We start from the raw sequence: 25,807 nt of genomic DNA on the forward strand, positions 1-25,807 counted from the left end.
ACGGATAAAGCAAGAAGTGGACCTAGGGCAGGGTCTGGACTCATACCAAGATTTAAAAGTGGAGTACAACAGAAGCCACTAAGGTAGCTAGAGAACTCTAGTCCAACTCTTTAATGTCATATATGTGAGTGGATTGCATGCATATTCAGTCCTGTCTGACTCTTAGCAACCCTATGGACTGTAGCCTGCCAGGGGATTTTCCCTCCCAGCAAGAATACTGGAGTAAACCGCCATTTCCTCCTCCAGGGGAATCTTCCTGACCCAGGGATGGAACCCGAGTCACCTGCATCTCCTGCAGTGGGAAGCGGATTCTTTATCGCTGAGCCACTGGGGTGGACCGTAAGTACTGCAAATTGTCAACTCACTGCCAAAGGGTGAATAATGTTCCATCATTTAACTTAAGGTTAAGCATGGGAGAGATAAGATACAAATACCTTCAAAAAATGAGGCAGATCTTGAAACACAAAAAAAGCGTTATTAACACACTATATTTTTCAAAAAAGAGGGCTCATTATCATAGTCCTCTAAGTTAAATATTCAGTGGGAGTAGTATGGCATCCAATGACAACAATTTTAATCCAAGGCCTGATGAAAATTACTGACCATCAGGGATTTCCCTGGTGGCTTAGTGGTTAAGATTCCAACACTTCCACTATAGGGAGCAGGGATCTGCAGTGTGGCCAAAAAATAGATAAAATTTAGAAAAAATAAGAGGAAAACTCTTTAAGAAAAAAAACAAAAAACCTGACCACTATTACACCTACAATTTTAATTTAAAATGATTCAACTAGAATTAAGTGATTATGAAAAATTAAAAGGTTAAAAACCTGGGTTCGAGTCTATATCTGACAATTCAAAAGCAACCTTGGACCCTTTCATCTCTTATTTTTCTGTGAGATCTAGTTTTCTATTTGATAAAATGTCTACAACAAACAGGCCCTTCTTGCTTGTTTCACAGACTCATTGTGAAGATCCAAAGTTAAAGAATATCAACTAACCGTAAAATCCATACACAGAACTTTCTTCAGCTGTCTGGCTGGTCTAATCTTCTACCACTGATGTGCTTCATCATCCAGATGCCAAATACCAATTATCAGGTACTCAGAGAAAGCCACCTAAACTGAATATTGAAAACTTATTAAGAACAAAACATTGAGAAACTAGAGGTAACCCATTTAAAATCTCTGCCCAAATCCTATGGAATTTCAAAATTGTACCTCACCAATTTAAATTCAAGGCATAGGAGATGGCCCTCCCTCTGTGTGCTAATCTGACACTGTCAGGTGACATGGAGTCTAATGATGCCCTTGTAATCACTGAGCATAATACTGAGGAAATGTACATCGTATTTCTTCACAAGCTACATTAGTATGGCTGCCTGTGCTTCATTATATGATTTAAAAAATCATTTAAAAAAAGTTTCCAAATTCTGTCTTATTCTTTATTCCATCTGTTCATCTAGTAGTTCCACCTAGTAGACAAAGCAGAGGCATGCTTGTCTTAGAAGAATAAAATTATCTATGTCCAAAATAATTTCAAGGCACACCTCAAATGATATTTCAAGTGCCCAACCCTCTTTTTCATGTCAATATTATCTCATGATACATAAATTTTAGATTTTAAATTACTCAAGAGTACCAATGATTCTACTTGTAAACAAATAACACATTAAAATTGGAAAATATTCCTAATAAAAGCTATATATATTATCTCCATTCTGAATGTTATAAGAATCCTTTACCAAATTAAATCTCCCCATTCACAAAAGTAGATGTGGCAATAGTAACCACTGTGCAGAAATTTAATTGTACTAACTGAATCTGTTATGTAGTATATGAGGATGTATATATGTTAACAAAATATCTGAGTCCACTTCCTCAGTTTTGACAGAGACATCATTCTTAGAACTGTGGTCAAACCACTCTGGATGTTAAGTACTAATAATATTTTATCAACTATTAATATTATTAATGGCTCAGAAACTAATTACAGCAATTTAAAATGACTAATATTTTAAAAACACAGGTTATGAAGGGTCACCTTAGAAATGTCAGTGAATGCCTAAGCTTTCAAAATATAGATGAAATTAAAGTTAAATGTAACTTAAAAGAAGTACCTTATAAATAAGACCAACATTTAATCTATGTGGCTTAAGAGAAGTACTGAATTGGCAATCAGATGAATTCTAGCCTCAAAATCACTTAACCTCTTAGAGCCTCAGTTAACATTAAAAAAAAGAATTCATTAAAAAAAAATTCATTACAAGAAAATTTTGCTGTCTATAATAAAGTTCTGAAAAAAGCACAATCAGAAAATTAATGATTACAGTCAAAAGATGAAGACTTCTGAACCAAACCAAAATTAGATCAAAACATTTATTTTTTTGCATTACAAAAACAAAGATAAATCAAAGCAGGTAATGAAATAAACATTTGTAGGTATCCCAGCCTGGGTTCTCTGTTCTAGAATTTAGTAAACAGTTCAGGTGTAGGTTGCTTCAACACTTCTTCTGGATGCTATGAAGTCTCCATCTTATACCCATGTTTCTCTAGTTCAGCTCTATAAAGACAGACAAAAGAACATCATCACTAGGCATTCTTTATGATAAAGAAAAAAGATAATTTTTAAAAATTACACAATTAATAAATAAATGAGCTAACAGCCTGAACATCAATTTAAAATACTACCAAATAGTTTTACTTTAGTCCCTAAGAAGGAAACTGGATGTGTATCAACATAATGACAATAAAACTGCTTTCCCATTAATAAACCTGTGTTTTATATTCCTTATTTCTCTGATAAATGTATTTATGGAAGAAATGTGAGGGAATTAGTGATATTCTCCAAATACTGTATAATTATTCTGTTCATAATAAATATTTAAGCATAAATTTTAAGTATCATTAACCATATGGCTAAGAACACTAGACACTGCTACCAAACTTTCAGGGATTTTTATAATCATACTGTTATTTATACATAAAGAACAAAGAGATTACTTTTCATACTGACATACGTATCACCGTAACCAAAAGTTATTAATCAAATTTAAAGGTGTGTGAGAATTATTCTGTTAACTATATGTAGGCAAAATAAATACAGTAATATAAAGTATTAAATAAGACTTCTTTTTTAACTTATTTATTATTAACTGAAGGATAACTGCTTTACAATATTGTGTTAGTTCCTGCCATACATCAATATAAATTGGCCACAGGTATATATATATGTCCCCTTCCTCTTGAACCTCCCTCCCATCTCCCACCCCTCTAGGATGTCACAGAGCCTGGTTTGAGCTGCCCAAGTCATACAGGATTTTCCCACTGGCTATCTATTTTACCTATGGTATATGCTTCCATGCTACTCACTCCATTCGTCCCACCATCTCCTTTCCCTTTCCTAACTTTAAATAGGGATAAAAATTTCAAAAACGTGTACTGGCACAAACACTGTTAAAACATACTTTTTACAATTTTAAGTAATTTTTTCAACCTGAAATTTCAGTCCTGCTGATTTGCACTGTATAAACATTTGCAAAAAAAGGTTTTTAGTCGTATAATCAGTTTCAGTTATTTATTTACACTACCATTCCAAGTATCACCAGGAACTGATCTGCCACAATTTAGATTTTATAAAAGTTCACAACAAAATTACATGAGGGCCAATTTATAAAACACTGTACAAATGTTAAGTATGATTAATGTGCACAACTATATCATTATATCTAAGATAAAAAGACATTAGTTCTCAAGCATAATTTAGCTTAGACACTATCACACAATCTAATGTAAATGCAATGCAAAAATTACACGTTAGGAAAAAAAATACATGGTAGGAATGATATATATTATTCATTTCCCCAAACTCATTTCCTTAAAATTTTTAGGTATTTATAATATAAATACTGACCTAAAGTCCATGAATAATATTAAAGCTAGAGCTTATTCATATGTATCATCTTTGTCTTCTGCTCAGGTATAGAGGATGGTATGGGCTGGTGCTAAAACACTGGATTAGGAGTCAAGAGATCAGCACAAGTTTCTGATTCTATCCCTTCCTTTGCTAAATTTAACTAAAATGTTTCAGTTTTCCCCCACCCCAGGAAATTGAAGATTGTAATGCCTGTCCTTCACATGTTTCCTATTTAAAATGAATGTAATATCTTAAACAATAGCTTCTGCTGCCTTTAAACAAAATCAATGTAGATTATTCATTCTCCCTTATTTTACAACGACAACAACAACAGAAAAAACACCCAAGATTCAATCTAAGATTTAGGTAGTAAGTCACCAAATTCATTCAGCTTTGTGTGTGTCTTTTCCCTCATGACAAGAGGTAGAGACCAATTATATTTATAAACTCTCTACACATGGACATCACCAGATGGCCAACATCGAAATCAGACTGATTATATTCTTTGCAGCCAAAGATGGAGAAGCTCTATACAGTCAGCAAAAACAAGACAGGGAACTGTCTGTGGCTCAGATCATGAACTCCTTATTGCCAAATTCAGACTGAAACTGAAGAAAGTGGAGAAAACCACTAGACCATTCAGGTATGACCTAAATCAAATCCCTTATGACTATACAGTGGAAGTGAGAAATAGATTTAAGGGACTAGATCTGATAGACAGAGTGCCTGATGAACTACAGACAGAGGTTCATGACATTGTACAGGAGACAGGGATCAAGACCATCCCCCAGAAAAAGTAAAAATGTAAAAAAGCAAAAAAGTAAAATGGCTGTCTGAGGAGGCCTTACAAATAGCTGTGAAAAGAAGAGAAGTGAAAAGCAAAGGAGAAAAGGGAAGATATACCCATTTGAATGTAGAGTTCCAAAGAACAGCAAGGAGAGGTAAGAAAGACTTCCTCAGCGATCAGTGCAAAGAAACAGAGGAAAACAATGGAATGGGAAGGACTAGAGATCTCTTCAAGACAATTAGAGATACCAAGGGAACATTTCAAACAAAGATGGGCTCAATAACAGACAGAAATGGCATGGACCTGACAGAAGCAGAAGATATTAAGAGGTGACAAGAATACACAGAAGAACTATACAAAAAAGAGCTTTACGACCCAGATAATCACAATGGTGTAATCACTGACCTAGAGCCAGACATCCTGGAATGTGAAGTCAAGTGGGCCTTAGGAAGCATCACAACGAACAAAGCTAGTGAAGGTGATGGAATTCCAGTTGAGCTACTTCAAATCCTAAAAGATGATGCTGTGAAAGTGCTGCACTCAATATGCCAGCAAATTTGGAAAACTCAGCAGTAGCCACAGGACAGGAAAAGGTCAGTTTTCATTCCTATCCCAAAGAAAGGCAATGCCAAAGAATGCTCAAACTACCACACAATTGTAAAGTAATGTTCAAAATTCTCTAAGCCAGGTTTCAGCAATACGTGAACCCTGAACTTCCAGACATTCAAGTAGGTTTTAGAAAAGGCAGAAAAACCAGAGATCAAATTGCCAACATCTGCTGGATCATCAAATAAGCAAGAGAGTTCCAGAAAAATATCTATTTCTGCTTTATTGACTATGCCAAAGCCTTTGACTGTGTGGATCACAAGAAACTATGGAAAATTCTGAGAGAGATGGGAATACCAGACCACCTGACCTGCCTCTTGAGAAATCTGTATGCAAGTCAGGAAGCAACAGTTAGAACTGGACATGGAACAACAGACTGGTTCCAAATAGGAAAAGGAGTACGTCAAGGCTGTATATTGTCACCCTGCTTATTTTACTTATATGCAGAGTACATCATGAGAAACGCTGGACTGGAAGAAGCACAAGCTGGAATCAAGATTGCCGGGAGAAATATCAATAACCTCAGATATGCAGATGACACCACCCTTATGGCAGAAAGTAAAGAACTAAAGAGCCTCTTGATGAAAGTGAAAGAGAGTGAAAAAGCTGGCTTAAAGCTCAACATTCAGAAAACTAAGATCATGGCATCTGGTCCCATCACTTCATGGCAAATACATGGGGAAACAGTGGCTGACTTTATTTTTGGGGGATCCAAAATCACTGCAGATGGTGACTGCAGCCATGAAATTAAAAGACGCTTGTTCCTTGGAAGGAAAGTTATGACCAACCTACACAGCATATTAAAAAGCAGAGACATTACTTTGCTAACAAAGGTCCATCTAGTCAAGGCTATGGTTTTTCCAGTGGTCATGTATGGATGTGAGAGTTGGACTATAAAGAAGGCTGAGTGCAGAAGAATTGATGCTTTTGAATTGTGGTGTTGGAGAAGACTCTTGAGAGTCCCCTGGACTGCAAGGAGATCCAACCAGTCCATCCTAAAGGAGATCAGTTCTGGGTGTTCACTGGAAGGACTGATGTTGAAGCTGAAACTTCAATACTTTGGCTACCTGATGAGAAGAGCTGAATCATTTGTAAAGACCCTGATGCTGGGAAAGATTGAGGGCGGGAGGAGAAGGGGACGAGAGAGGATGAGATGGCTGGACGGCATTACTGACTCAATGGACATGAGTCTGAGTGAACTCCAGCAGTCGGTGATGGACAGGGAGGCCTGGAGTGCTGCAATTCATGGGGTCGCAAAGAGTCGGACACGACTGAGCGACTGAACTGAACTGCACATGAATATGAAAAAGTACATTCCCAACACCTCAATCTCCATCCCTGTTTGAGAATCACTAATACATTGGGTCTGAGTACTTCAAGATTCTAATTTCTGCTGAGTTGTTCAATATTGGTAGAAAATTAAAAGTGACAGAATTAAACCCACAAGGATAAAAAAGACAAATATGCTTCTATTTAACTACTTTTATAAAGAGACCAGAAAGAACAAAAGTTCTATGCAATTACCCAAAGAGTTCATGTTTAGAAACACAAGAGATGAAGGCAATGCATCTTACTTTTCATAATTCAGAAATATTTCAAAGGTCAATTGTCATATATTTTACAAATTCCATACTTACAATACTAAGCTATATAAATTTTGAGTTAAACTTACCTTAACTGATTGGAGAAGTCATCCTCTACGTTGTCATCATCCCAATTATCCTCCCAGACATGTGCATCTTCATCTTCATCTAAACCAGCCCAGTCTAAAAAACAGAAACAGATGCTAAGCATTTCTCATACATTATTTCCATAAAGAGAAAAGCTTCAGAAAGCTTGCTACTTAAGAATCTCTCAATTCAAAACATCTAAAACCATATTTATGAGATATAGAAATCTTCCTCTTTACATCTCAATTGATGCTATCTTGTCTTCTCAATTTTTGAATTTGCAGATAATCTAAAATAGTAGTTAATACAAAAAATTCTATTTGCCATGAAAATTTATTATAACTTCAGGAGGATATTTTACTGTTGATTTTTCCTTGGGCTTATTTTTATAAGGTCTATTACACAGTCGTTCAAAACACAGCACCAGTAACACTAAAGTAAGTTGAGCAGCAGGAAGAGATCAGCCTGGAATTCAAAACTGCTAAAAAAAAAAAAAAAGATAACTCAGGGCTTCCCTGGTGGCTCAGTGGTGAGCCAGTGCCCATGAAGGAGACATGAGTTTAATCCCTGGTCTGGGAAGATCCCATATACCACAGAGCAGCTAAACCAGTGTGCCCAAACTATTGAGCCCATGTTCTGGAGCCCAGGAGCTGCATCTACTGAAGCCTGCACACCCTAGCATGTTCCACAGAAGACAATCCACTGCTATGAGGAGCCTGTTCACCATAGCTAGAGAAAAGGGCATGCAATATAGAAGAACTAGCAAAGCCAAAAATAAATAAAAAGATAACTCATACACAAATAGTAAAAAGCAGAATATTTTCTTAAATACAGTTGTAAAATTGTCTTAGAGAATGTCCTTATTAAGATATGCATGCTGAAATATTTAAGAACCAAGTGTCATTTTGTTGTGTTTACTTGCAAATGCTTCTCAAATATATATATACACACACACACTGCTGCTGCTAAGTCGCTTCAGTCGTGTCCGACTCTGTGCGACCCCATAGACAGAAGCCCACAAGGCTCCCCCATCCCTGGGATTCTCCAGGCAAGAACACTGGAGTGGGGTGCCATTTCCTTCTCCAATGCAGGAAAGTGAAAAGTGAAAGGAAGTCGCTCAGTCATGTCCGACTCTTAGCGACCCCATGGACTGCAGCCCACCAGGCTTCTCCACCCATGGGATTTGCCAGGCAAGAGTACTGGAGTGGGCAAGTGCCATTGCCTTCTCCAATACACACACACAAATATATATATTACATCATACTTTGATAGAAACAAAGTAAATATGAGAAAATGCTAACTAATGAAATGTGGGTGTTTGCTGACCTTTTTTTGAGGTATAATTGACATATAACAGTAGGTGTTAGCATACATTATTTGATATTTGTATACACTGAGAAATGATCACCACAATGAGTTGAATTAAAATCCATCACCAGCATACACATTTTTTTCCTTGTGATGAGGACTTTTAAGATCTACTCTCCTAGCAACTTTCAAACATGCCACAGGGTATTAGTAACTACAGTCACCATGCTATACATGACATTCTCATGACTTAAATAACTGCAAATATGTACCTTTTGATCCCTTCACCCATTATACAACCCCTTTTTGTGCCCTCAAAAACTTCTACAGGGTTCAAAGTTTCAAAATCTGAGAAAAACAGCTTTTAAAAAACCAGTCTGGATATCACCTCTGGAAGCCTTCCTAATTCCCTCTCTTCCTTCAGTTAAGGTCCCCTCTTTCATGTATATCTCTATCACAACACCTACACACTGTACAATCCTAATTCTCAGTTTATATGTCTATATCCATTCCGAGCATCTGAGCTCCTTAAGAGTAAAAATTTTTATTTATCTCTATACTCTTAGCTACATGATACCTGTTGTGCATATGCTTATGTTGTGAAAGATTCAAAAGAACTAAATCGATCTTGCATATTTTTGTTTGATCCCATCCCCTCCAAAAACAGTAAGCATGTGTCACACTCACTCTTAAATGTGTCCTACTAGGGCTTCCCTGGTGACTCAGATGGTAAAGAATCTGCCTGCATGTGGGAGACCTGGGTTCAATCTCTGGTTAGGAAGATCTCCTGGAGAAGGAAAGGGCAATGAACTCCAGTATTCTTGCCTGGAGAATCCCAGGGACAGAGGAGCCCGGTGGGCTACAGTCCATGGGGCCACAGAGAGTCCGACACGACTTAATAACACTTCAATAGTTCATGAAGGAAATAATCTCTTTTAATTTAACAAAATGGCAGCAATAATAGGGAGGGGGAGAATAAGTAGATTTTTGAGTTGAAATGAAAAGGACAATGAATAATTGTGAGAGTTGAAGGAGAAAGGATAACTAAGATGCCTCCCAAGTTTCTGGTTTGGAAAACCAGGTAAATGGAAGTATTTTCTTCTGTATGTTGACAAATGGCATTTAAAATTTTTTGTTAGGTACATAATATGATAAATATAATACCAATACGAACCATTGCTGAATAGCTTAAAATCTGTATGTGCTTTATAAGAAAAGCCTAACTCATTCCTTTTCTTATTGGTTTTTTTTTAAGATTAAAATGTTCTTAGCTATGTTTCTAATAAGTAACTACTATCATGAATTATTAGTGGTCTTTTTCTGTCCTCCTTACTCTATACTTACCTTCCACTGATGCCCAAAATGACTACCACTATTTACATAAGCAAATATTCAAACATTCAGGTAGGAAGCATATTTTATTAAATTTGGAACTCTAATATCTAGAGTTGAGTACTGGGCACATAGTGTGTTAGCTGCTCAGTCATGTCAGACTCTTTGCTACCTCATGGACTCTAGCCCACCAGGCTCCTCTGTTGATGGGATTCTGCAGGCAAGAATACTAGAGTGGGTTGCCAATCCCTTCTCCAGGGGACCTTCCTGACCCAGGGATTGAACCCAAGTTTCCTGCATTGCAGACAGATTCTTTATCATCTGAGCCACCAAGAAAGCTCAGAGTAGGCACTCAAAAAAATGTTGGATAAATGGAACTACGTTTCTCAAATTCTCTTCCTCTGAGTGGTCAATCTCAGGGCAGTGGGTGGTTCCAGTGGAATCAAGAGTATAAAGTTCAAAACAGAAGAGATAATAATATCATGTGTTGTGAATGAGTCATGTAAAATTCTCAACTGTATTTACTGTAAGAATACATGATCATCTCTTTGAGTGCTCCCTGAAGAGAGATCATATGGGAAATTTCTTTACGATATCAGTGCCTAAAAAGATGGAAGTTTCTCTCAAGCATTTTATTTCAGGTTCCTAGGAAGTTTAGGCAAATGTATTGGCAATGGCAATGTGTGTGCTCACTTGTGTTTTAATCACCTATATAGGGTAGTGAATAAGGCATTCATTAGTAAACTTTCAATAATGGAAAATACTGATTTTTATCTGCATAAATATTTTTGCATATTCCAGTAATATTATTATTCTCAAAGAGGAAATATTTTTAATGATCTAAATTCAAATCCTATTACTATTCTCTGAGGTCCTTAACAACAGTAATATTTAACAGTACTAAATATTAACTACATCTCAAAATTAAGTTGACTGGGCTAGAGATACCCTTACATGTTCTCCTTTCTTACAGAAGTACCTTTCAAATTAAAATTTTTTATTCTGTTTATGAATCCACCTATAGTTTATAGTGAGTACAGATTAAGAAGTTAGAGAAAAGAAAATCACATTTAGGATTTCCTTCAGTCTATGGGAAGAGCGCTCAGAAAGCTAACGCAACCAAATTTGAAAAAAAATAGTGTATTGAGGGACTTCCTGGGAGGTCCAGTGGTTACGACCCTGTGCTTCCACTGTAGAGGGCACAGATTCCATCCTTCGTCAGAGAATGAAGTCCTGGGGCCACACAGTTTGGCCAAAAAAGAAAAGGATATCTATTTCCAAGGTTAAAGATTAAAAAATAACATTTCTTAACATTCATAAACAAGCAAACTGACTTAGTTAAGTCAAGAGTTAATCGTTAGGTACAGGGATAAAAGAGTACTGTTATTCTCATATTGTCATTGCAATCAATAAACTGTTTACTCTCTAAATTCTTATATACAAATTTTCTTTTTATTCTTCTAAGAGCAAAGAAATCTCAGAAAGAAGGGAGCTGTTTTAAGGCAAAAAATAAAGAAATTGCAGCATTACGTATACAACAGGAACATTAAGATAGTATGGGTTGCAGCCTGAATCAAATTTTAAATTAAAAAGGAGCTCAGAGAGTAGATATATTTCTCTAAAACTAAATCACCAAAAGTCAACCTCATGATTTTATCTTTTAATTAAAATTCAATAAGGGACTTCAAATCACAGAAATTCAAATTCTTGAATGTTGAACTTATAATGGAAAAATGCAATCCATTATCTCTTTTATCACAAACCTAGACAAGTGTGTTAAAAAGCAAAGACATCACTTTGCCAACAAAGGTCCATCTAGTCAAGGCTTTGGTCTTTCCAGGAGTCATGTATGGATATGAGATCTGGACCATAAAGAAGGCAGACCGCCGAAGTATTGATGCTTTTGAACTGTGGTGCTGGAGAAGACTCTTGAGAGTCCCTTGGACTGCAAGGAGTTCAAACCAGTCATTCCTAAAGAAATCAACCCTGAATATTCATTGGAAGGACTGATGCTGAAGCTCCAATAATTTGGCCACCTGATGTGAAGAACTGACTCACTGGAAAAGACCCTGATGCTGGGAAAGATTAAAGGCAGGAGGAGAAGGGGACTACAGAGGATGAGATGGCTGGATGGAATCACTGACTCGATGGACATCAGGTTGAGCCACCTCCAGGAGTTGGTGATGGACAGGGAAGCCTGGCATGCTGCAGTCCATGGGGTCATGAAGAGTCATACATGACTTGGCAACTAAAAAACACCAAAATCCCTTCTATAGCAAGTGAATAACAACTATAAAATGTTATTCATCCTCATCCCCTCCAGTCTTCCTATAACCTATAGCTCTGAGCTATCTAATAGTACTAATAGACAGCTTAGGATTTTTTGTTTCTTGATTTAATTTCACTAACACCTTCCAGTATAAAAAATCCATACAAAATCATTTTATTAAATCAATGTAGCAAAATTTGGCTTTATACCTCAAATTTTTATAAAATGACTGAAGATTATTTAAAATTGCAGAATTTTGGAAACAGAGAAAGCCTTAAAGATCACTATATAGCATACCGCTCTTTGGAAACCACCACCATTACTACTACAAAAAAAAAAAAAACAAAAAGAGAGAGAGAAAGAGACTATTTTACAAGAAAATATTTACTTTTTTTCTAACATTATTTCATGACCTCAAATTCCAGATTTTAAACATATTTGAGTTAAGCCTAGAAATAGGAATTGTTAAAAGAAGCATCTATTTTACTAATATTTTAAAGAATCTTTATAAAGATATCTAATAGAGTTTAATGTTCCAAAAAATAAGTTGAGTATATTATGATTTGATTAATTTGATACATAAATACATTAATTAGAATATAATACATGATCTTGAGTAAAAGAGATGACATAGGCTCAAGTCACAACTGATCTTCAAGGTTCTAAGACACCAAACCTCACATCTGCCTGAACCACTTCTAACTAACCAGTTTCCTAAAATTTTAAGAAAATGACTATATATCAAAAGATTCAGGTCAGAAATATAACAAGAACATTTATTTCACATTTCTCTCTTAATCTTGTAAGTTTACCCTTTCGAGAACAATTAAAATACAGGGCCCACAGGAACTTTTAATCTAATTAGGATTTGATGTAAAGTGTTGATTTCAGGGAATTCCCTGAAAGTCCAGTGGTTAGGACTCCATGCTTTCATTGCCAAAGGCTGGGTTCAATCCCTGGTTGGGGAACTAGGATTCCACAAGCTGTGAGGTGTGGCCAAAAAAATAAATAAAAAATAAAACACTGATTTTAATATTGTTATTACTTGTGTCACTAAATTATCTTCAAGATGGCTTTAATTCTTTTAACCTTAAGAGATTAAAAAAAACTGTTAATTTGTACTTTATTGCTTCAGATAAGAAGCAATCTGGAATAAGAAACATAAAAGATTCAATAACTTATTTTGTAGGAGGTCCAATTCTTAACTCTTTCACATACTAATAATATGGGAAATATTAGTTTGAACACTATCTTTTTTGGGGGGAGGGCGTCACTGCAGCATGCAGGAATCTGTTTCCTGACCAGGGATCAAATCAACACTCTCTGCAGTGGAAGCGTGGAGTCTAAAATACTGGACTGCCAGGGAAGTCCCTGAACAGTGTCTTTTTAAAAATTTTAAGACTAGCACAATTTTCACTTTATCAAGTTGAATTCTGATGATTATTTAGCATAAGAGTCACACATCTCTTTCTCTGTTAACAACTCTTTCATTTAACTTTAATGGCAAGAAAAGGAAAAGAAAGTAGAAATAAAGTCCCAAGAAAAAGAAACTGGCTCACAAATGGAGAAAAAACAGTATTGCGATCAAGATTTTAGGTAGAACACACACACACAAAGACTCATGACAATAGCTCTATATTTCTTAGGTATTATTATATAGTACTTTATAATTATGTCTGACACTAGGGAGCATACAAAAACAAATAAGAATCTATAAACTATTTTAAACGAAAACTGTAAATAAAGATTTTCTTTATTATCTAGGAATGTACTGAATGAACTATATTACATAAAAAGTTTAAATAGGGTATAATATCCCCAAATTTATTTCCAACTCTTTTAAGTCCTCCATACAATACATGTCACAATATATATAAACTACAATATATGTAAATGCAACTAAATGAGTATGCAACATGAAAACGTGATTGATTAATCTCTGAATTTGGCAGACTTCTCTTGCAAAAAATCTCTGAACTGTGTTTACTTTTCCACTATAACACTGCATTGATAACCATGCAATCTTAATTACTTTTAAAGCATTAAACTCACAAATACTTTTTTTTTTAAAAAAGGGCAAAATAATAAAAATCAAACAAGGGTATCTGATTTATGTCTAATGCCCTCCTTCAATACACAGATGACTATAAAGTACACACTGTATCTTCAACACTAAATGCACTGCCAAGGTTGTGATTAATCATTTAAATAACCACAGCTGTGTTTACTTCAGTGTGCAGACCTCCAGATGTGTACTGGTAAAAAAAATTACCATATTTTAAGAAGTCAGAATTGGAAATAACCAATAACAGATGCCTAATACATAAGTTTCTAGCAATCCTTAATTATTTGAGACTTTGCCCCAAATTTGGCTTTGTTCACAGTTGCCAGTGAGAATTATATCTTTGACTAGCTTTAAATTTCAAAAATCAGAGTTATCAAAGATCCCAATACTTCATCTAAGTATTACCTTGACATTTAAGTATGAAAAAGTTTTTATCTCAATGTTTTTAAAAGTATTTAAAACTCTCTCCACTCTCCAACATACATTCTGAAATTTCTTGAAAGTATGAAGTATATCACTTGGGAGAAAAGTAAAGAGGAAATTCTATTTATACCAAATAGGGTTGCAAATGTTCTATTTTACAGCGATTTTCAGGAGCATCAAACTCTCATCATTCCTTAACAGTAAAACTACTCTGAATATAAACAAACTAATCTCCAACAAAGTTCCTTCAAATAAAAAATGTGCATGTATATACAGAACATTACAAGAAGAAAAATATAAAAGAAACAAAGGAAAGTTCAAAAAAGTTTTAAATTGTACATTCACCACCATAGGTGAGACAGCAATAGTTGCAAATAGCATCATTACAGTCATAAATATGATAATAAAGCCACACTATATCTAGTCATTCTGAGATAAATTTATACATGTTCCTGCTTAAGTTGCATAAAACATATCACACTTTTTTTAAATAAAATTTCATTTCTGTAGGTTATCATGGTACAAAAACATCTCCATACCCAGTAGCTAGGAAATCACCGCCAGCATAGCACCATTGTACTATACCTAAATTTTCTCGAACAAGGATCAAAAATGTCAGTGGAGAACTTCAGAGCAAACAACAAAGTCTTAAACGATGTTGCTACCAGACTACTGGTGAGTTTTCAGTTGTTTGTGGTTCAGAATCTGAAACAGAGGCCCAAGATAACTTACATCAGATCAGATCAGTCACTCAGCCATGTCCGACTCTTTGCGACCCCATGAATTGCAGCTCGCCAGGCCTCCCTGTCCATCACCAACTCCCGGAGTTCACTCAGAATCATGTCCATTAAGTCAATGATGCCATCCAGCCATCTCATCCTCTGTCGTCCCCTTCTCATCCTGCCCCCAATCCCTCCCAGCATCAGGGTCTTTTCCAATGAGTCAACTCTTGGCATGAGGTGGCCAAAGTACTGGAGTTTCAGCTTTAGCATCATTCCTTCCAAAGAAATCCCAGGGCTGATCTCTTTGCAGTCCAAGGGACTCTCAAGAGTCTTCTCCAACACCACAGTTCAAAAGCATCAATTCTTCGGCGCTCAGCCTTCTTCACAGTCCAACTCTCACATCCATACATGACCACAGGAAAAACCATAGCCTTGACAAGACGAACCTTTGTTGGCAAAATAATGTCTCTGCTTTTGAATATGCTATCTAGGTTGGTCATAACTTTTCTTCCAAGGAGTAAGCGTCTTTTAATTTCATGGCTGCAGTCACCATCTGCAGTGATTTTGGAGCCCAGAAAAATAAAGTCTGACACTGTTTCCACTGTTTCTCCATCTATTTCCCATGAAGTGGTGGGACCAGATGCCATAATCTTCGTTTTCTGAATGTTGAGCTTTAAGCCAACTTTTTCACTCTCCTCTTTCACTTTCATCAAGAGGCTTTTGAGTTCCTCTTCACTTTCTGCCATAAGGGTGGTGTCATCTGCATATCTGAGGTTATTGATATTTCTCCCAGCAATCTCGATTCCAGTTTGTGTTTCTTCCAGTCCAGCGTTTCTCATGATGTACTCTGCATAGAAGTTAAATAAACAGGGTGACAATATACAGCCTTGATGAACTCCTTTTCCTATTTGGAACCAGTCTGTTGTTCCATGTCCAGTTCTAACTGTTGCTTCCTGACCTGCATACAAATTTCTCAAGAGGCAGATCAGGTTGTCTGGTATTCCCATCTCTTTCAGAATTTTCCACAGTTTCTTGTGATCCACACAGTCAAAGGCTTTGGCATAGTCAATAAAGCAGAAATAGATGCTTTTCTGGAACTCTCTTGCTTTTTCTATGATCCAGCGGATGTTTGCAATTTGATCTCTGGTTCCTCTGCCTTTTCTAAAACCAGCTTGAACATCAGGAAGTTCACGGTTCACATATTGCTGAAGCCTGGCTTGGAGAATTTTGAGCATTAGTTTACTAGCATGTAAGATGAGTGCAATTGTCTGGTAGTTTGAGCATTCTTTGGCATTGCCTTTCTTTGTAATTTTTCTTACATTTTTTTAAAAAGGAAGTTCAAACATAATTCCTTTCATCAATAATTAAACATACCTGGCTTAAAACTCAACATTCAAAAAACTAAGATCATGGCATCTAGTCCCATCACTTCATGGCAAATACATGGGGAAAAAATGAAAACAGTGACAGACTATTTTCTTGGGCTCCAAAATGATTGTAGACTGTGACTGCAGTCATGAAATTAAAAGACACTTGCTCCTTGGAAGAAAAGCTATAACAAACCTAGACAGTATATTAAAAAGCAGAGACATCACTTTGCCAAGAATGGTACATACAGTCAAAGCTATGGTTTTTCCAGTAGTCATGTACGGATGTGTGAATTAGACCATAAAGAAGGCTAAGTACCGAAGAACTGATGCTTTTGAATTATGGAGCTCCAGAAGACTCTTGAGGGTCCCTCAGAGCAAGGAGTTCAAGTCAGTCAATCCTAAAAGAAATCAACCCTGAACATTCATTGGAAGGACTGTTGCTGAAGTTCCAATACTTTGGCCACCTGATGCGAAGAGCCAACTCACTGGAAAAAGACCCTGATGCTGGGCAAAATTGAGGGCAGGAAGAGAAGCGGGCAATAGAGGATGAGAAGGTTGGATGGCATCACCAACTCAATGGATGTGAGTTTGAGCAAACACTGGGACGGGGAAGCCTGGTGTGCTGCAGTTCATGAGATCACAAAGAGTCAGACATAACTTAGCAACTGAACAACAACAATATATGTTGTGTGTGTGTGTGTGTGTGTGTGTGTATCAGATTCCACTACAAACACACTGACTTTGATCCTTTGTTGATTAGTGCTTTAGTTCTCTTGAATTCTATAAAATTCCCCAAAGCCATTAACTATTCTTATCTTTTCCACCATCGGTCTTTCCACTAGTCATGGAAGTGCAAAATCACAATCCCTGATTTTTCCTATTCCCACACTCTGTATCAAACTAGTTGCCAAAGCTTCCTTGCTATTTCTGAATCATTCTTTCCTAATAACAACCTACTACAGGCCCTTAGTCCTAACTAAGCTATTTGAACAATTTGCTAATTAGCTTCCCTGACTCTTTCTTTCTATCCTTTCAAATTAATTCTGCTGGGTTAATTTTTCCTAAACTGCCTATTGCCTAAGGAAACTTACACATATCAAACAAACAATCCCCCCCCTTCTCATCTACCTAAGGATCAGGTCCAAACTGGTCATGTGGCTTAAAGCTTTCCACGATTAGGCCCCAAACTACCTGCGTGTGCAACTATTTCACAGTCAAATGAAACACACGTACACACTGATTTTATACCTCCAAGTATGTACTCCTCTTTTTTTCTGGAAATCCCTTTCCTACATTTCTACATTTTGAAAGCTCTGTTCAAATGTTACTGCCTCACATGGTACACAACTGGAAATAATTTCCCTTCTTTTAAACTGCTGCTGCACTTTACTATCAACGGCTTAATCCCACACCACCAGTAATTGCCCTTCCACTGGTAGGAAACCAAGCAAAATCTTACCCAGAAACCCAACAGATAAACACAGTCAAAAGCAAAGGTGTTCTGGTTTAATTGGAGGTAGGGAGAGAAAGGCTTGGAGCCCTCCCCATAGGATAAGCACCTGCAAAATACTAAAAAGCGCAAGCCTGGCATGAAAACTTACTGATCCGTATCTCCACTGACATTTATATCACTAAATTCAAAGGCAAATATCTACCTGAAGAGTCAAATTTGACTCAATGCAGCTTCTAGTTAACTTTGTCCTGGTTAAGTTATTTTGCTGAACCCCAATTATAAAACTGTCATTAGGCTGCTATGAGGATTACACAAGACTATTTAAAGCACTTTGTACTGATAAATGGCAGCTAGAATCATTCTCATTCTGCACCTTTCAGTGCCAGATTTATAGGAAACACTCTACAAACATATATCCAATTAGTAAGTTATTTATTACATGCTAACCACTGCAAGGAAACTTAAGGGGTGATTGAGGTAAAAGAGAGAAAATGGGTCCAGAATAAAGATAATACTATTTCTACCAAGCATTACATCAATAATAGAACAGAAAATTGGAAAAAAAAAAAAAGTATTTGGTGAATTTTTAATACTACAGAAGAGTATAAGTATAGTTTTTGAAACTTCTATTTTTCCCTCATTTTCACTGTTCATCACATCTTTCAATGGATTATGCTTAAAAACATTACTACGTAACGCTGAACACTATTTAAATCACAACTGCTTAATACTTCTTCATTCCACTAAGTTAAATAAATAAGCAAATAGTTTTTCCAAGTAGTTTTACTGTTTAATATCCTGAGTCACACCTCTCACAAAGCTCTGGCAAGCACCAGTATCTTGATTTGGGGTTTTTTCATTCCACTGTATTTCTTTATATCTCCTGTACACATTCTTAAAACAATGTATGCCAGTATATATCTTCATATTTTATGTATATAACCAACTATTTTTTAAAGTACTTTTGGAAAAACTTTTGACAATGTTTTTTAATTTGTAAGTTTTTAATACTAAAAAATAATCAAATAACCCACAAACTCAACAAGCTTAATTTTGGATACATCTAAAATTACAAAATATTTATCAAAAATGGTTCAAATTAAATAAATACCAAACATGCAAAAATCCAAATCCTTAAGATTAGGAGGGAGAAAAAAAGGGGGGGACTAATGTTCACTGAATACCAACTTTGTGCCAAATTCTATGCTGTACATAAAATATATCATTCTTATGGACTGAATGCTTGTGTCAAACCCTGAAATTTATAAGTTGAAGCCCTAATCACTCTCATTGTGATGGTATTTGGAGATGGGGACTTTAGAAGGTAATGAGGGTAGTATGAAATCATGAAAGTAGAGTCCTCATAATGAAATTAGTGTTATTAGAAGAGAATCCAGAGAGCTCTCTCTCTATCCTGTAAGGATATGGTAGGAAGGCAACAATCTGCAAGCCAGGATGAGAACCCTCGCCAGGTACTGAACAGGTATTGAACTTAATCTTGGACCTCTCACAATCCAAATTGAAAGAAAATTAATTATTATTAAGTCACTCAAGCTACGGTATTTTGTTATGGCAGCTCAAACAGACTAACACAATCAAATAATCCTTACATGTCTCTAATTATTATCCACAAATTATATGAAGGAACTGAGGATTAAGAAGGTAACAATTCAAGAAAAAATGCAATGGTTAATGTCACTCAAAGAAATAAATCCAAATCAAAATGATGCAATTCCATTTTCATCCCTCAGGTTTGTAAAGACTAAAACTGTTTAATATGGAGTGTAGGGAACCTTCTGAGGGAAAAGGTGAACTATAGTTGGAGAAGGAAATGGCAATCCACTCCAGTCTTCTTGCCTGGAGAATCCCATGGACAGAGGAACCTGGTGGGCTACAGTCCATCGGGGTTTGCAAAGAGTCGGAAACGACTGAGCACCTAAACACTTGTAAATGGCAATTTGAGACTATGTCAAAATTCAAAAGGTATCTGGTTCTGAATAAGGTGTCAGAGCCCAAGCAGAGCCAGGAGTGCATTCCTGTGGAGGGGCAGTGTTGTGTGGTTGCTGTGTCATAGCCAAGACAGAGTGAAGAAACCATCTAAGACTAGAGGAAGGAGAGGTGACAGTGGCCTGGCATACAATGTTGAAGCCCAAGTGAGATAACAAGGGGATTTGTGGGGTGGAGAGGGCAACAAACATTGGTTAGAAAGGATAATCACCCAATAGACAATTATTTATGATAACAGGATCCAGGTTTCTCACTATTGGGGAAGAAAGTCACAAATGTGGAAAGGGAATAAACTAGAATGAGCTCTATGGTGTTGAACTGTAAACTAGAGATATCTATCTGAACTTCTGCTTTAATATAAGCACATACATAAATAGATGTAAAAGAATACACACACACACACACACACACACACACACTCTTGTGTATTTCCTAGCTCCTTCCATTGAGAGTGTCTCAAAAGTCATTAGCACAACTGGAGGTTAAGACCTTGCCATCCAAGTATTCTCCACCAAAACGAATGCAGCTTAAAGGAATGGCTGATTCCAGGACTGGAACAGGAAAAGATAAGATTAGCTTGAAATAATTTGTTGTATCAGAATGTTATGAAATGCACAAAGATTGATGATGACATCAAAAGGTCACAGAAGACAGCTTGCTGGGATTTCTGATGTTCAAATTTGGGACAACCTAAAGATCAAAATAAATAATAGCCACAAATTATAACCAACTGAATGAGAATCCATGAATCTGTACTGATACAAATATACAAACAAATAAACTCAAAGTCTGATAATGAGTGGAAAACTATATTTACATAGGTTCAAAGTCCCTCTCGGTAAAATACCTATTAATTACAAAGGGAAAATGTGTAATCTAACAATGGAAAAGAATCACAGATGCTAATTTAATAAAGAGATTATCAACAATGGAATAAATGAGTGTTAATTTATTCCATTGTTAATAGTTGGAATGATAGTTGGAATAACTATCCAACTATCCTAAGAATTTATCTTACAAATAAGAACAAAAGCAAAGATATAAGGATATTCACCTCAATATATTCTGTAACAGAAAAAACAAAGCATAAAAACAAGCAAACAAAAAACCTAAAACTACCTAGGTATCAATAAATACTTATAGAATATTTAATGTGCATACAATGAACTAGTAGAACACACCTGATAACTATCATGTTGGATAGTTATTCCAACTATTCCGTGTTAGTTGGAATAACTATCATGTTCCACCTGACAGGATGCAGTGGAAACACAACATCACTACTATGATACTCCTACCAAGGTACAGAACCTCAATCTACTCATATAGAAATATGAGCCAATCCTAAGTTGAGAAACATACTATAACTTGCCTGTAATCTTCAAAAGCATCAAAATCATAAAAGTCAAACAGAGACACCTGCTGTAGACTGAAGAGGACAAGAGGTACACAGAAGAGACAACTGAATGTAATCCATGATTTTAATCAAAATATTACTGTAACAACTGGAGAAATCTGAAAGGTACCTGTGGATTAGATGATAGTTATACATCTGTGTGTTAATTTCCAATTTTGTATATTGTATTGAGGTTATGTCTTTGTAGGACATACACATTAAAATATGTAGAGGTGATGAACATCAGGTTGGCAACTTACTCTCAAGTAGCTGGGGTGGGGGGAGTTGTTTGTATTATACTTTCAATTATTCTGTAAGTTTGTAATTTTTTAAAATAAAAATTATATTTCAAAATTAAAAATGAATTTTGAGTTGATCTGACAACTTCTAAGAATTTATCTTACAAGAACAAAAGCAAAAATATAAGAATATTTACTTCAATATATTCTGTAACAGAAAAAAACAAAGCATAAAAACAAGCAAACAAAAAAACCTAAAACCACTAGATATCAATATTTATAGATTATTTAATGTGCATACAATGGACTAGTAGAACACAACTATTAAAAAGCATGAGATAGATGTTTATATTAATGTGACACATGTCCAAGATATAAACGTAAAAGCAAGTAGAAAAACAGTATATAAAATACTGTCCTTTGTGAGGAAATATACAAACACACACACATATCTCATATATAAACTCTAGAAGGATATTAAAAGAACTGTTTAACTAGTTATACTGAAGCATGGGAATTGTTTTTGGGGAAAGCAGGAGAAACAGTGCTCTCACTTTTAAATTTATACCTTTTTTAGGTTTAACTTTTAAATAAACAGCTACTTATACAATCATCCTATATATTCTGCTGCAAAAATATTTTAAAGAATTTAAGTAACTACTACAAGTTGACACCTTGAAAGTTGATGAATGGTGGATTCTGAACCTAAGTCTGATCCTAGATTCCATCTTGGGGCTCAAAAACTTTCTTCTTGCATATGATTACCATGAACAGAAATCACATATGGACTTTAGCATGTATTGTATTTATTTTTAAAATATATATATAAGACTGAGGCATGGCCCGCTCTTTTTAGTATTATTATTTGGCTGCGCCGGATCTTGGTTGTGGCATGCGGGATCTTTAGTTGCAGCACTGGGAACTCAGTTGTGGCATGCAGGATCTAGTTTCTTGACCAGTGATGGAACCCGCACCCCCTGCACTGGGAGCTCAGTCTTAGCCACTAGACCACCAGGGAAGTCCCTCACTATTATTTATCTTTTTTCTTAAAAGATTTTAGTTAACATAATTCTACGTTTCTTGCTACTACCATGCAATTAATTTAAACGTGATTTAATTTATGTGTCCATTACACCAAAGCCCTTCTGGTTCTAAGTAAACTGACTAGTATAGTATCTGGCATGGGATTAGCTGTATCTACTTGCAACATTTAAGATTTTAAGGAACCTTCTTGTTGAGAATTTAGCTCAGTTGGTATCCAATGTTCACATAAATATTTCTCAGTGACATTTTTCATAGGACAACTCCTCCTTGAGCAGGACTGGTCTATGCATAGCAGGTATTTAAAATCCTTGATCTTTATCCACTATATGCTAACAGTTATTTTACTTTCTCACTAGACAAGTGAATGTGATATCCAAAAATACTCCCCTGGTTAAGAACCACACTATAAGATATCCTACTTTGTTAGGCACAGGCCAAAGTGCCTCAGTTATTCCACAATGCTAATACTAGCATTAGGGAACCATCAGACGCACGTTCAATCCCTGGGTTGGGAAGATCCCCTGAAGGCGGAAATGGCAATCCACTCCAGTATTCTTGCCTGGCAAATCCCATGGACAGAGGAGCCTGGCGGGCTACAGTCCACAGGGTCGCACAGAGGCAGACACTACTGAATCGACTTAGCACACAGTCTGCTTCAGCTAGCACAGCAGTTCCACTGACTTATAGAAAAGTTACAGACTACTAAGTGTAACAGTATTTTCTTGTAAACATCATTGCTTCTGAAAGCAAAATCAGGTTCATTTTAAATATTCTTTTCCCTCAAAAAAGGGGGGGAACCTCTCAATTCTGGCACAGGAAGAAGCGAATAAAAGAACTTAAAGGCCCACTTGCTCTTCCCATTTTTATTCACACCACTTCTGTTAGAGAAACGAGATTAATGAAAATATTTTAATAGCTTTTATGTCTGATTTGCAATGTTTAAAATTTCAAATATATTACAGAGTAGTTCGATTTTAGGTGCCACCCTGCTACTACTAACCTAGCTATAAGATCTTGACAAATGCTAGCTTCTCTTGACTTTAAGTTGCTTTCCAGTTCTAAAATTCTAACCATTCCAAGCCTCCAAAACTATTAAGATCATTCTCAAAATGTGGAAAGTCTTCCAATAAAGCCTATACTCAAGCAGTTTAAATAGTCAAGAAGCTGCAGAACTCACAAAGATTCTAAACATGATTTTTAACAGTTCCTGTTTATGACCAGATTACATATCCACCATTAGAATCGTGAGGACTAACAATGTAATACAGATCCACAGTTTTAAAGTTTAAAATAGTCCGGAGAGTAAACCCTTGTGTGTCCCTTCATTTGTAGATATTTTCTCATCTGTAATCTTTTTGTTTAGTCTACAGTTTCCTTTGCTGCAGAAGCTTTTCAGTTTAATTAGATCTCATTTGATTATTTTTATTTTCATTCTAAATTATAAAAAGGAGCATTTGTTCCCTCGCACCTTCAGAAAATCACGTTACACCTCACCCTGAAGAGCACCTATTCAGAAGAAACAAAGAAGTCTCCATGAAAACACCTTATTTTAGTTTCCTTTCTAAAACAGAAATTCCCTTTCCTTATGATTGAATTGACACCCTACCAAACACATTCTTATCCAGAATGAGATGAAGCAACAACACCCTCAAAAGACCTACAATCCTTTAGTCAAACCAAAGATACACAATTTCAGTAATGGCTTTCATGAAATGGGCTCTTAACTGAAAGCTACCCTAGATAATGGACATCATCCACTTTCTGGAGCATAGAACCCAACAGGCTATTGAAAGTAAGACCTCCTATAAACCAAACAGATGATTATAGGCAATTTTAAGCATTATCTGCTAGCAAGTTTATCAATGGCATATTTACCATAAAAACAATCACAAGGAAAAGAATCTCCAAAGAAGGGAAAAGACTTGAAAAGTAATTCAGGGCGCTAGTAGCTGATCTGAAAACTGAAATACTGAAAGATTCAAAACGGGCCAGTTTCAAAGTAGTGCTTTGAACAGTACATCTCTGACTTAACCTGTTTGAAATATAAGCTGGAGAAAAAACAAAAATCTGAACGTGCAAAGGCATTTCAAATGTTATTTCTCAATCTCAACAGAAAGTTTCCTGAATGAATTAAGTTCTACATATTCAAACCTAAAGATGATAAATTTTCTGTTAGGTGACCAATAAATGGTGAGTTACTAATGCTAACAAACCAGTCTATTGTGAGAGAGAAAACCAGTCTGTTTGGAGGGAAAAAAATTCTTTGCTTTTCCTTTTAACTTTAATAAGATTTTTTTTAACATATGTAACTACCAATATTTTGGATAAATTGATGCTCACAACATAAACTTAGTACAAGAATAACATATTCTGCAAAAACTGATCAAAGTTGCTGAAACATCATATGTATCATCAGGTACACAATTACCTTTGAAAAAGTGAAAGTGAAGTCGTGCCTGACTCTCTGCAACCCCATGGACTGTAGCCTACAAGGCTCCTCTGTCCACGGAATTTTCCAGGCAAGAGTACTACAGTGGTTTGCCATTTCCTTCTCCAGGGAATCTTCCCCACTCAGGCATCAAACCCAGGTCTCCCACATTGTAGGCAGATGCTTTACCATCTGAGCCACCATACTTTTTAAGCAGTCAATTCTCAAGTACTAAACATAGGTTCATTCATTCAACAAGCATTTACTGACCATCTACCATGTCCCAGGCACTTTGCTAAACGTTAGGGATTTAGGCTGAACTTTGCTTGGGTTGGGGACTCAAAGACCTTTCAGATGCTGACGACTGCTTAATGACACATTTTTACAATCTCTGAGCCTCAGTTTCCTTAGAGTTGTGAAAATTAGAGTATAAAATGTAGATAAAGTGCCTAATATTGTATCTTGTATCTGATAAACAATGAATAAATGCTGCTGCTACTGCTAAGTCACTTCAGTCGTGTCCGACTCTGTGCGACCCCATAGACGGCAGCCCGCCAGGCTCCCCCGTCCCTGGGATTCTCCAGGCAAGAACACTGGAGTGGGTTGCCATTTCCTTCTCCAATGCATCAAAGTGAAAAGTGAAAGGGAAGTCGCTCAGTCGTGTCCGACTCTTAGGGACCCCATGGACTGCAGCCCACCAGGCTCCTCCATCCATGGGATTTTCCAGGCAAGAGTACTGGAGTGGGGTGCCATTGCCTTCTCTGGAATAAATGCTA

At 36.2% G+C, this 25,807-nt stretch overlaps 1 long non-coding RNA gene across 4 annotated transcripts in view; it reads right to left on the bottom strand.

Annotated features, from left to right (window-relative positions):
• Window positions 1-2,356: 2,356 nt before the first annotated feature.
• Window positions 2,357-25,807, bottom strand: part of LOC133245855 (uncharacterized) — a 28,201-nt gene continuing 4,750 nt past the window's right edge. For all 4 annotated transcript variants that reach the window (XR_009735789.1, XR_009735786.1, XR_009735787.1 and 1 more), the window contains exons 2-3: window positions 6,978-7,071; window positions 2,357-2,559 (exon numbers count right to left, since the gene is read on the bottom strand). This is a non-coding gene — a long non-coding RNA (uncharacterized LOC133245855). The remainder of the gene's footprint in view (window positions 2,560-6,977; window positions 7,072-25,807) is intronic.

The sequence above is a fragment of the Bos javanicus genome, chromosome 4 (genome assembly GCF_032452875.1).
Source record: "Bos javanicus breed banteng chromosome 4, ARS-OSU_banteng_1.0, whole genome shotgun sequence".
Taxonomy (NCBI): Eukaryota; Metazoa; Chordata; class Mammalia; order Artiodactyla; family Bovidae; genus Bos; species Bos javanicus.